Consider the following 10959-nt stretch of genomic DNA (forward strand, 5'->3'; position numbering starts at 1 on the left):
TGATTCTAGGGGAGAAGCACAGAACCTTCTGTGGAGGATGAGGAAGTCTTTTACCTCATTTCGGTGAGAAGCGGAGCGGGGCTCTGCCACTGCACTCATCTCAAAACCAAAAGGCAGATAGATCCTCTTCCTTGCTCTGTGGACCCACAATTCCCACCAGCACCCCCCCACCCTCAGTAGTGTTTCCAAAGCTCCATGTGCAAGTAGCCCACCGTTGAGACAAACAGCAGCCAGCAGGGCCCTTCCATTGAACCCTGCCTGGTCCAGATCAGGCTCATGGAGAAAACACTGGTTTGAGCAAATGAAAACCCCCCAAGAAGGTCTCAGAGGCCACAGCTTTTTAGTTGTGTGTGAACAGGTTGAACTTCTAAATGAGTCTCCCAGGGCCACCAACGCTGGTGTCAGCAGGGCATTCGCTTGGACAGACTGGCAGCAGTCAAGGTTTTGACAATGATAAAAACACATTTTTTAAAAAACGTGTCATTCAGACTCTGTTCATTCATTCACCATCCAGTGGATAGCCTATTAAACACTGGCTTTGCCACCGTGCCTCCTAGGTGCCCCATAGGAAGATGAGCTGTGGTTCATTGTCCTGTGGGAGAAAACTACGCTGAGAGGGGGGCAGAGGGTAAGGGCTGGAGTGCAAGCAGCTCCTGGGACGTAGGAAGAGAACAACTCAGAGTGGGGGGATAAGTGCCTTTCTCCTTCAATAATGCTGTGGCCCTGGCCAGTTTGGCTCAGTGGATAGAGCATCAGCTTGCAGACAATGTTTCTCTCTCTCTCTCCCTCTCCCTTCTTCGCTGAAATCAATAAAAATATATTAAAAATAAGAATAATGCTGTGCCAAGTCATGCACTCATTCATTCCACACTACAGGGCCTCTGGTACCAGGCCCTGGGAGGCGGGGAGTGCACTCCAAAAGTAGGCAAGTGCAAAGGATCTGTTATAAGGTCAGAATAGCCGGGAGCAATGGGGCCGCCATAAGCTCTCAACACTAACCAGCCAAGTCTCACCCTGAGGAGAAACTTCTGGGAGACTCTTCCATCTTTTCTCTTTCTCTCCTGGACGGTCTTCATGGGACCCAATGTGCTCTGTGTCTCCAGAGGAGGAGCAGAAACACATTTTCTCCCTGAAGGTCACTGAGCTGTGGAGAAACTGAGGGAAGAGGAGCTGAATCCAGAAAAGCCCAATGCAATTTTCAGAAATCCAGCTTGAACAATCTTAAACTGAAGTTGGGATGTATTGGAATGACACTGGCATGGCTCACAGAATCAAAAGAGCACCTGACCATGCTGGCTTTAGGATTACATGTGGGGACCTCAGTGACTGGAAGCAACTTTTCTGTATTAGTCAAGATTCTTGGTGGCAAGTGACAGAAACCCAACTGAAACCAGCTTAGGCCAAGCAGGGCAGGGAGGGACCATAGATGGAGGGAACGAGAGACTCCACGCCGTCTTTCTTTCTCTTCCTCCCACCTTAGCCTCTCGGGGATGCTCTCCATTCTTTTCTATGAACTTCCCGTTTTCTCTAAGGGGGCTTGAACCAAGGTTGCTGGCAGTTAGTTCTCTTAGCCAGTAGAATGGAAAAGGGTCATCTTCCCCAACCCATTTAGAAAAGTCTTGGTGAAGGATCCTGATTGGCTGAGCACCTGTCTTTCTCCAATGCTAAACCAATCACAGGGGTTGGGGGTGGGCAGCTGGAGTACTACCACTGGAGTGTCCCAACCGGGCCTACGCCCCTCCTTATGGCTGGTGTAAGAGGTTGTTGGAGTGGGGAAACACAGATTTCCCAAAAGGATGTTCTGTCTAGAAGAAAGAGTAAAGGGCACCTGGTCAATAAAAAAATAAAACAACCAAACAAACAAAAAAACAGAGCTCTGGTACTAAACACATAGTTTGGGGAAGAAATTTACAAAATATACAAAGTTTTATTAAGTGCTAGGCCCATGCGTTATATCTCACACATGTTGATATTTGTATTTGAATCCAAGTTTACTTTATTGAGAATTTATCCTCCAAAACTCTAATGTGGGCTTTAGTTGGTCCCCCAGAAAGAACAACAATAATGACTTTAATGGGGAAATCTATTTACAAGTACATGTGTGTTTTTTATTCACAGTATGATAAGTGGGAATTTAACTTTTAGCTTTTATTATGACCATGTCTTGGACAGCAAGGGAACTTGCTTATTTCTTCTCGAAGACTGTCACTCAGGCGTGTCTCTTCTTTGGCAGGCATATTTATGTATCTGGTTGTCCTTCTCAGATACATAAATGTGATAAGGCCCTCACTGGGCTCGGGCAGAAGGGTAGGTATAATAGGGGTTTTTTTTTGTGGCAACGCAAAGATATTCTTCCCAATACTCCTTAATATATCCATCTGACCAAGTTGTGGTTCTTCGGGAAAGTTCTGTGATATATGTCCCCAGCGAATGATGGCTTCTATAAGGCAATCCGTAAGCAGTGGAGGAGGTGTGTGTAGGTGTAGGTGGCCGGAGAACAGGGAAGACGGGAAAGCTGATAAAATAACCCATGAGGTTTTAAAAATGATCCTTCATGTCCACCAATACCCTCCCCCTCTCCTTGCAAGACATATCAAGAGCTATGGTAGAGGCCAGCACTAAAATGCACCACTACCGTTAAGAACAGGTGTAGACAGGATAAGAACAGGTGTAGAGAGGACGCAGGTGGGTCAGCCAGCCTTCTAGCTGAGGCACATACGGGCATGTGCAGGAAGTACCTGGTGAGAAAACACAGGCAGGTTCAGAAGGATCCGGGCACCGAGTACAACACAGCTGCCACGTGTGTACTCAGGAGTGATGGGAGGCAACATTCGGGCTAGGCTGTACCAGGCCTTGAATGCCATGAGTAGCCAAAATGCCTATTGAAGAGACCTTGAGCATTATAATTTCAGGTATTGTTGTGTTGGGAGATTGGGCATTGCCAGTCATTGCTAAAATATAAGCTAACTTCTAAGAGAGGGTCAAACAATCCATGGCAGCCATGTGAACCTTCAGAAAAAATACAGCAAGGGTATCGTAGGGGTGGCTCCAATCATAAAAATGCACTGTACAGGGGAGGAATCCACATTTATTTGCTGCTGCGTTTAAACAAGTATCAAATCATAAAAGCCCTATGGGAAGACAGCCCCGCCCCCTTCCAGGGCCACCGTGAGAAAATAAATGTATCAAGGGACACATTTAAATAAAAGCAAAAGTAGATTAGTTTCAAGTGGTAGGGTTTGGTTTGTTTTAAAAGAAAAAAACATAAGATTCAATTCATCTGTGCCTAAATGAGGATCAATGTGGAAGGAACATTTTAAAATGTGCTTCAGTCCCAAATGTTAGCTAGTTAGAGGAGAGAAGTAGAAAAAGTGATGGAATGAGGAAGAGAAAAAGGAAAGGCAGGGAGAGAGAGGAGGTGGGGGAATGGAAAGAGAGGATAACAGACCAAGAGTGTGGACAATGAGATCCAAAAACCCAACTGAAACCACTTAGGCCAAACAGGGCAGGGATGACTCATATAGAAAGAGCGCACAGTGGAAGAGGCTGTGATCCAAAAGTGTCAAGGATTCAGGAAAGTGGGAATAACGGAAAGAAAACTAAAATGATCTTATCTCAGGAAAAAAAATAAGAAGAGGAATTGAGGAAGGCTCACATGGTATAGTTGAAGAAGCGGGGGGCGGGGGGGGGATGGGGGGGTTGTTTTTTAATCCCAAAAGGACTAACATGGATTTTCCACTTGACATTTGTGTAGATCGGTATAAATTTACCCTCAGTCATTATTCTTATTAACAGAGTCTGTGCAAAGAGGTTAAAAAGCCAACATTTTCAACAAAGCTGTCTGGAAAGTTCTGTCTTGAAGCATATTAATTTACGAATGGGCATTTCTTAAGTTGCTCTGTGAAATCTTTGTACTTTTCATTGTGATAAAATATGCAGGACATGAAATGACCATTTCAGCCATTTTGAAGCGCACAGTTCGGTGGCATTCAGTACCTTCGCCTTGCTGTGCCACCATCACCACCATCCAACTCCAGAGCATTCTCATCATCCCAAACGGAAACTCCATGTTCGTTAGATGCTAGCTCCTCATTCCCTCCTCCCCACAGCGTCTGGCAACCACTATTCTACTTTCTGTCTCTACTTTCGTTTTTAAGACAAAGTTATTCTAACTTGTAACTGGGGAATTTCATAATCTTAGCCTCTGAGAAGCAAAGTCCTGGATGGAAGGCTATTTGAGAAAAAAGTAGCTTACACTGACTTTCAAACTCTTAAATCCTGTATTTATCAATTTCAAAATGAAATTTCAGCCATTTCTCAGATTTAAGTGTTCATTAAATTAATTCTAAGTGAAAAAAACAATAAATAATTTGTCTTTATTTTTAGTAATTCCTAGGAGCAAGCACAGTAAAGTATTATTTTTTTAACGACATGAAATAAAATTGTTACAGTAATCATGTCTATTTGACTAGAATATATTGAAGCTAGTCAGTGTAGTGTCATGCCTTGAATATTACCATAAAATATATGAAATGGTCTCTAAAATGACTGAGAAAGCATTCAACACTTTCGATGGAGTAGTTTGTTGCTTGTCATTTCTTTTACACGAAAACCTGGCATACTAACAAATAGACAAGAGAACAATAAACAACAGATACTGCAATCGCTTAGCTAATACTATTTGGAGTTCTGAAGCAAAAGTACATTATGATATATCGATAATAAATGTGATAGTCTCTGTACATGTAAATAAGCCCTAAATTCCAGAACCTCTGTTTTCCCAGAGCCCTAGTGAATACACTTTTAACAGAGATCTCATGTAAAGTAGCCATATGCTCATAATTATCCAAATATTGTAGCTCCCCCGTGTGAAATTTCACATCTTTATTGCTTCTATTTTAATGTTTACAAAGTTGGTAGTAGTTTTAAAAACCAAATGTGATCCTCAACAGGAAAGACAATTTCCTATGTGATTGTAATTTTCTACGCAAGATTTGGCATGGATCAAGTCATTCTTAGAACATAATCATCTTCACTCTCATAAGCAACCTATATGCTCATTTGAGAAGGCACTTGTCTGCTCAATTAAAGTATCCCAAGACCCATTAGCAAGCTGCAATGTGTTTCTAATCTAGAATGTTTGGACAAGCATAAAACATGTCGAATCATTACAGAAGAAAAGTGTTGCCACAAATTCACAGTGAAATACAGTGAAAGCTCACGATGACAAACAAATTTAGCCCTTGGAGAGAAGTTACTTAACAAAAAGAAATTCTTCAGAGGATATGAAAGTTAGTTAAAATGAGTGTTTTAAAATGTAATTCCAGGGCAAAAGTATGAAGATTGAGAACTGCTAAAATGAACAGAGAATGATTTGATATTTTAAAAATCCCAAATGGTTGAGTAACCAATGATAATCATTATGCTTCCTAATATAATAAGAATTTACATATGGTATTGTATATATCCTGCATAAAAAATCTAGAGGGACATAGATTGCCTTCATCTGAGCTGACCAACCTAGAGTTAGAAGATTTTGAGTTTGTGTAGCTAGAGTGTGACAGAGCTGGGATCCGAACCTTCAGCTCCAAGGCCCTATTTTATTTAACATCTAGAGTTTGTAAGAAGATGTGGACAGTCAACTTCATTCTGATGCAGTTTCTGCCTCCCTTTCAGGTTCTAAACAGGCCCAGCCCTACGGACTGTTAGAGATGCGACCAGATTAGCAGCATTTGGCCTGGCATGGCGGTAAGCAATTAAATACCCCTGGTTTGCATGAGGGATGAAAATGATTTCCCCATTAGGAATGAGAATCATTAGTTTGGTAATAAAGTTGCATACTGTGCATTTCTTTTATAGCTTTCTCTTAAAAATCAAAACATTTCTTGAAATACTTGGCAGGTAACTTGCCCCTATTTCATGGTGTGGACCAATGTTCAAAACCTCAGCGTGCATCTGAATTCCGCACCTTCCCAGCTTGTTAAAGTATAGATCACCTGCCCCGCGCAAAGGTCTTGGGTGTGGCCTAAGAATTTGCATTTTGAACACATTTCCAGGTGATGTTGTTGCTGCTGGCCTGGGGGCCACCCTTTGAGAATCACTGGTGATGGCAAACTACAACATGGTTGGACTGCTATGTGCCCCATGTGTAACCAAACAAAGGAGAGCAGAGATTGGATGGATTTGATCCCCCCCTTCCCCCGGGTTCTTCCTGCTTCTTTCAATATACACAACTGGATCTAATCATCTTCCCATCTCAGTGCTCTCATACTGGTGCAGACATGGGCCTCCAGGTCACACCAGGCTCAGCAGATAGAGTGGGGAAGCTGAGGCCCAGAGAGGTTATGTCACTGGGCACAGCCCGCCATTCCATTTCATTGAGTTTGTCTGTAACCCTTTCTGTGAGGGAATAGCCGTGCCCAAACAAGCAAAGGAAACTGAAAGATCAGTCTCAATATAAACTGGGGTAAGCAGAAGGGATCACAGGGCTGACAGCCCCCAGTCTACGTTGTGAAGGAGAAGTTTATCTTATTGTCTTTCCAAAGCAAACAGCCTTCACCTTTCTTTCTGATACTCAGGACCCCCTTTGAGAACCATTGCCAGGATTCTAAGCCAATGGCTTTCATTTTTTCCTTTGTTGAGGGACCTTTTCTGCAGGCACAATTTTAGGGAAATACCCAAAACATAAGAGCAGAGCTGCTCAGGTGGGAGCAGTCATGGGCAACTTGAATCCCTCCTCGCTCCTCTTGCCGGAAGCTCTTGAAATGCTAAGGAACAACATTTTAAACCCACTGCCTTAGTCCGTTTTGTCATTACCCTTCTTTTAATCAAGATCCACAAGACTTATGTCTCATTTCTCTTGGACAACATAGGTGACAGCTATCGAACCCTATCAAATGATCCATTTACCAATCTATTCAGAATAGCATAATAGGGGTGCACAATCTGGATGGGGATCCTGCCGACAACATTTTCATTTCAACTGGGATTTTAGGAAGATAGTACCTCAAACTAAAGATCTTATTTGTGCAAATTTCAGGTGCTAGAATGTCTTCCTGGGATATATTTCCAGAGCCCTTTAAGTTACTTCGACTGTGAGTAGGGACCATGCTAAAAGTCAAACCTCCTCAGTCACTATTATAAAAGTTGCCTTTCAAGGGACACTTCAATGAAAACTACATAATAAGAGAGATAAATTCCTTTATTTATTTAAGAGAATCTTCTTGAGTTAATATAAAATAATAATTTAAGGACAAAACAGCACAGATTTCAGGTAGGAACAGGGAAATTCTATTTGCTTTTGGTCCTATGTATCTGCGCAGGCAGATCTTGCATTTATAGATGTTTGGTTGCCAAATTCTGCACACACCTAAAATGTGACTCTCTAATTTCTTAAAATCACGTTAATAGATGTCGCTTTCATTGCCCATCTTGCAACCTCCTATAAATATTCTCATGTTCACATGGTTTTGTTCTCCATGTGTAATCCCATGAGCTTCCACAAGGGGGCAGGCTATACCAGACTGCACAGCTTTCTCTGTTTCCTTCTAATTTTGGGGGGGAAAAAAATCTAACCACGAAAAGAATGCCCTGCTTAAGCTGCTAAAACTGCCTCTCACTTCAGCTCAAGAACCTCTCACCTTTTTTTCATGGTCTTCGTAGATAAATGTGTTGAAGAAGTTATGAGAGAATCTTAGGACTGAAAACTCAAATTCTCTAGCATTATTTCAAATTCTCCAAATGTGAGATCTAAAGGCAGACTCTGACTTGTAGTGTGCTCTTTGTATCTTCATTTTTACAACACACACACATACACACACACACACAGCAAAGGCCCAGACCAACCCTGTTAACATTCCTATTGGAAAGGGAGGAAAAGAAAGGCTTTCTACATTACCGTGGATCATTGTCGCTATATTTGAAAATGAAATGTGTTTTTTTTTAATAAATGAGAAGAGTTGGATTAGGAGTTAGAAAGACTTGTCTCCTGGTCCTGGCTAGATTTCTGACAGCCTGTGACCTTGAGCCCTTCCACTGAGTTTGTCTGTTCCTCTCTTTGCTCACCTGTGAAATCAGTGCTGCAACCCTCCCAGCAAAGGGCAGCCAGCACCTTCCTTGCATAGACCAGAGGCTGGTGGCAATGAAGGAGGGGAATCCTTAAGCCAGGGAGCCAGGCCTGGGTGGTCCCTGTCCTGGTGTCATTTACTCTTAACACAGAATCCCATCTAGTGCACAGAGGGGCCCTCAGCCGGAGCAGATAGGCTCATCCCTTTGCTTCCTGTTTACCGATAACTTGAAACAGATAATAGTTGCTGTGGGCAAAATGGAAAGGGAATACAGAAACCCGCAGTTGCCGGCAGGAAACATTTGATTGGACGGAGAGACTGAAACCATGAATCATCGTTCACCAGACTCCACACTGATAGAAATTAAAACACTGATAATACAAGCCACAAGTATTCATCGCCCTGGAGGAAGAGGTGGAGAGAGAGCACCAGGAAAAGGCCCCTATGGGTGACACTCAGGCAGATGGACAGAGGGAGCTGGGCCCCAGAGCAGGCCCAACAACACACATGAATCATCCCAGGGCTGACAGGCAGGGAGAAGGGGAAAGGCTGTGCCTGCAAGTGAGAAATGAGGGGGTTTGAATGTGTGCATTTGCAGAGGTGACACTGAGTGGGCCATGTCAGGGTGGCAAAGACCTGCAGGGGGTGGCAGGGGGCACCGAAGAGAGACATGGAAGGAAATGGGCTTGCCCCCACCCCCCCAGACCAACATACATGCTTTGCCATAATGTTAACTTACAAAGGAAGAAGACGACATAGCATATGAAAACGGTGTGTGCACACAACAATTAAGAGGAAATGGAAGGGAACCCATAAAAGCAAAACTCTTTGATTCGTTGTGGTAGCAAAAAAAACTGAGAAGCCGTTTTTTCATCCAGTTCCGTTTCCTTTTATATACTGTTAATTTAGTGAATAATTTAAAGCACAAAGAGTGGAAGGAAGAAAAGGCCATGGTAAAGCACCAAGGAGACTCAGAAGTTAAAGCTCATGAAACCAAAACCAGGATCTGGCCAGAGGGGCATCCCTTCTGAGATCAAGAGGAGAGTGCAACAGCCCAGTGGTTAAGGGCCCAGACTCTGGGGCAGGGTGACTTGGGCCTCAGTCTCCCTATGTGTAAGATGGAGGTAATATGTACTTACCTCGGAAAGATTTTTTTAAAGATTAAATGAAATAACATATGTAAAGGGCTTAGGACCCGCCCAATTCACACGTTCTTTTTTCCCCCATTACCTGGGGGAGGCCAGGGCTCTGGGTGGTGGAGTGCACAGCCCAGACCTGAAGGAATTAAGGCCTGAAGGACGCAGGGAAGCAAAACTCCACCCCCAACACTCCCCCCCCACACACACACACCCTCCCCCAGCAGTCAGGTGAGTGGTCCCTGTAGGGACAGGGAAAGAAATGAAACAGCAAAGGAGAGAACAGGGAAGAAAGTGAGAGGGAGTGGGAACACACACGCACACATACAGTAAGGTGGGAAGACATCGTCTGAGATCAAATAAAACCATAAAGGAAGGGCAAGGGCAAGAGTGAGATCAAGCTATTGGGCCAGTGATGGATGCTGCTGTCCGGGAAGGGGAAGAACACTGGGTCTGGGGCCTGAGCCCTGGGTTCTGTCCTGGCCAAGTGTCCCTGGAAAAGTCATCTATCCTCTCTTCCTATGATTAAGAAAAAAATCTGTGAAAGTGAACATAGTGAGGCCAACCTCAGAGAGCTGTTGGGACCTTAAGGGAGAGCATGTTATGGTGGGGGGCCCGAGCACCCAAATCATGTAAAGGAAAACGCCTGTCCTCGGGAGGGCCTGGGGGGCACCCCGCTCGCTGCGGGAGAGAAGCAGCCCACCTCGCCTTGCAGAGTCTGGCTGGGAGCGGAGCGGAGCAGTGGGCGGGAAGGCAGGCCCAGAAGAATCTGGGGACAGATAAAGGAAACTCGTGATGGGGCGAGGCTGGGCTGAAGAGAAACAGATTGGGGAAGAGCTGCGAAGGGAGGGTCCGCAGCCCGGGAGGTGGAGGCCGGGCGGGAGAGAGTGGGAAGGCAGAGAGCGATGGGAGGGCAGAGCGAGCAGAGAAGCGGGCTGGGGAGCGAGGGCTTGGAATGCAGAGAGCTCTCGGGGAAGGAGGAAGGACTGAAGGCAGAGGGAAAGAACAGAGGGGAGATGGGGGCGCAAGGGAGGCGGGGGACACGCCGCCCGCGGGAAGAGGACCCGGGGGGCAGACGGAGAGAAGAAGCGGCTGAGCCCGCGCCAGAGGAGGTCGGGGACTCCCCGAAGAGGGGCTGCGGCCTGGAGGAGCGCGCAGTGGCTTTCAGCATCCATCCAGGCTCTAGAGAGTGACCTCTGCCTGACCTTGCGGGTCGGAAACAGACGCGCTGTCTTGGTGGAGAGCTGTGCCCAGCCGAGGGAATGGGGCTGCTCAGGGCTGGGCCCTGGGCCTGGCGCTCGGCGAGGCTTCTCCGGCCCAGGGCTGGATCCTAAGGGCTTTCAATAATAGAGAATAGACTTGTGGTGTCCTCTTAAATTAAATGTGGCCATTACAAATGATATTTTTAAGGTATCTTTGTAGTCTTGATGTTTTATGTAATGAGAAAGTCAAGATGGAAAACTCATACTTATCTCAATTAGACACACACAGAGAATGAAAATAGCCAGCATATTAACAATAAGTATCTTTATGTCACAGGATTGTGAATTCTTACTTTATATTTTCTGTCTTCCAAGTTTCCTAATGTTAAACTTTTGAATATTTTATAACCAGAAAAAAAATGTATAAAGAAAGTTTTCAGTGCATTCCAGAAATAAGTGACTCATACAGCCCATTATTTTTGATTATTCATGCCTCCTCTGCCTTCCTCCCCCCGTTCACTTTGGGGCAATATCCCGGGCTTGACATTTGAAACA

Source organism: Myotis davidii, unplaced genomic scaffold, assembly GCF_000327345.1.
Source record: "Myotis davidii unplaced genomic scaffold, ASM32734v1 scaffold390, whole genome shotgun sequence".
In the NCBI taxonomy this organism is placed as follows: Eukaryota; Metazoa; Chordata; class Mammalia; order Chiroptera; family Vespertilionidae; genus Myotis; species Myotis davidii.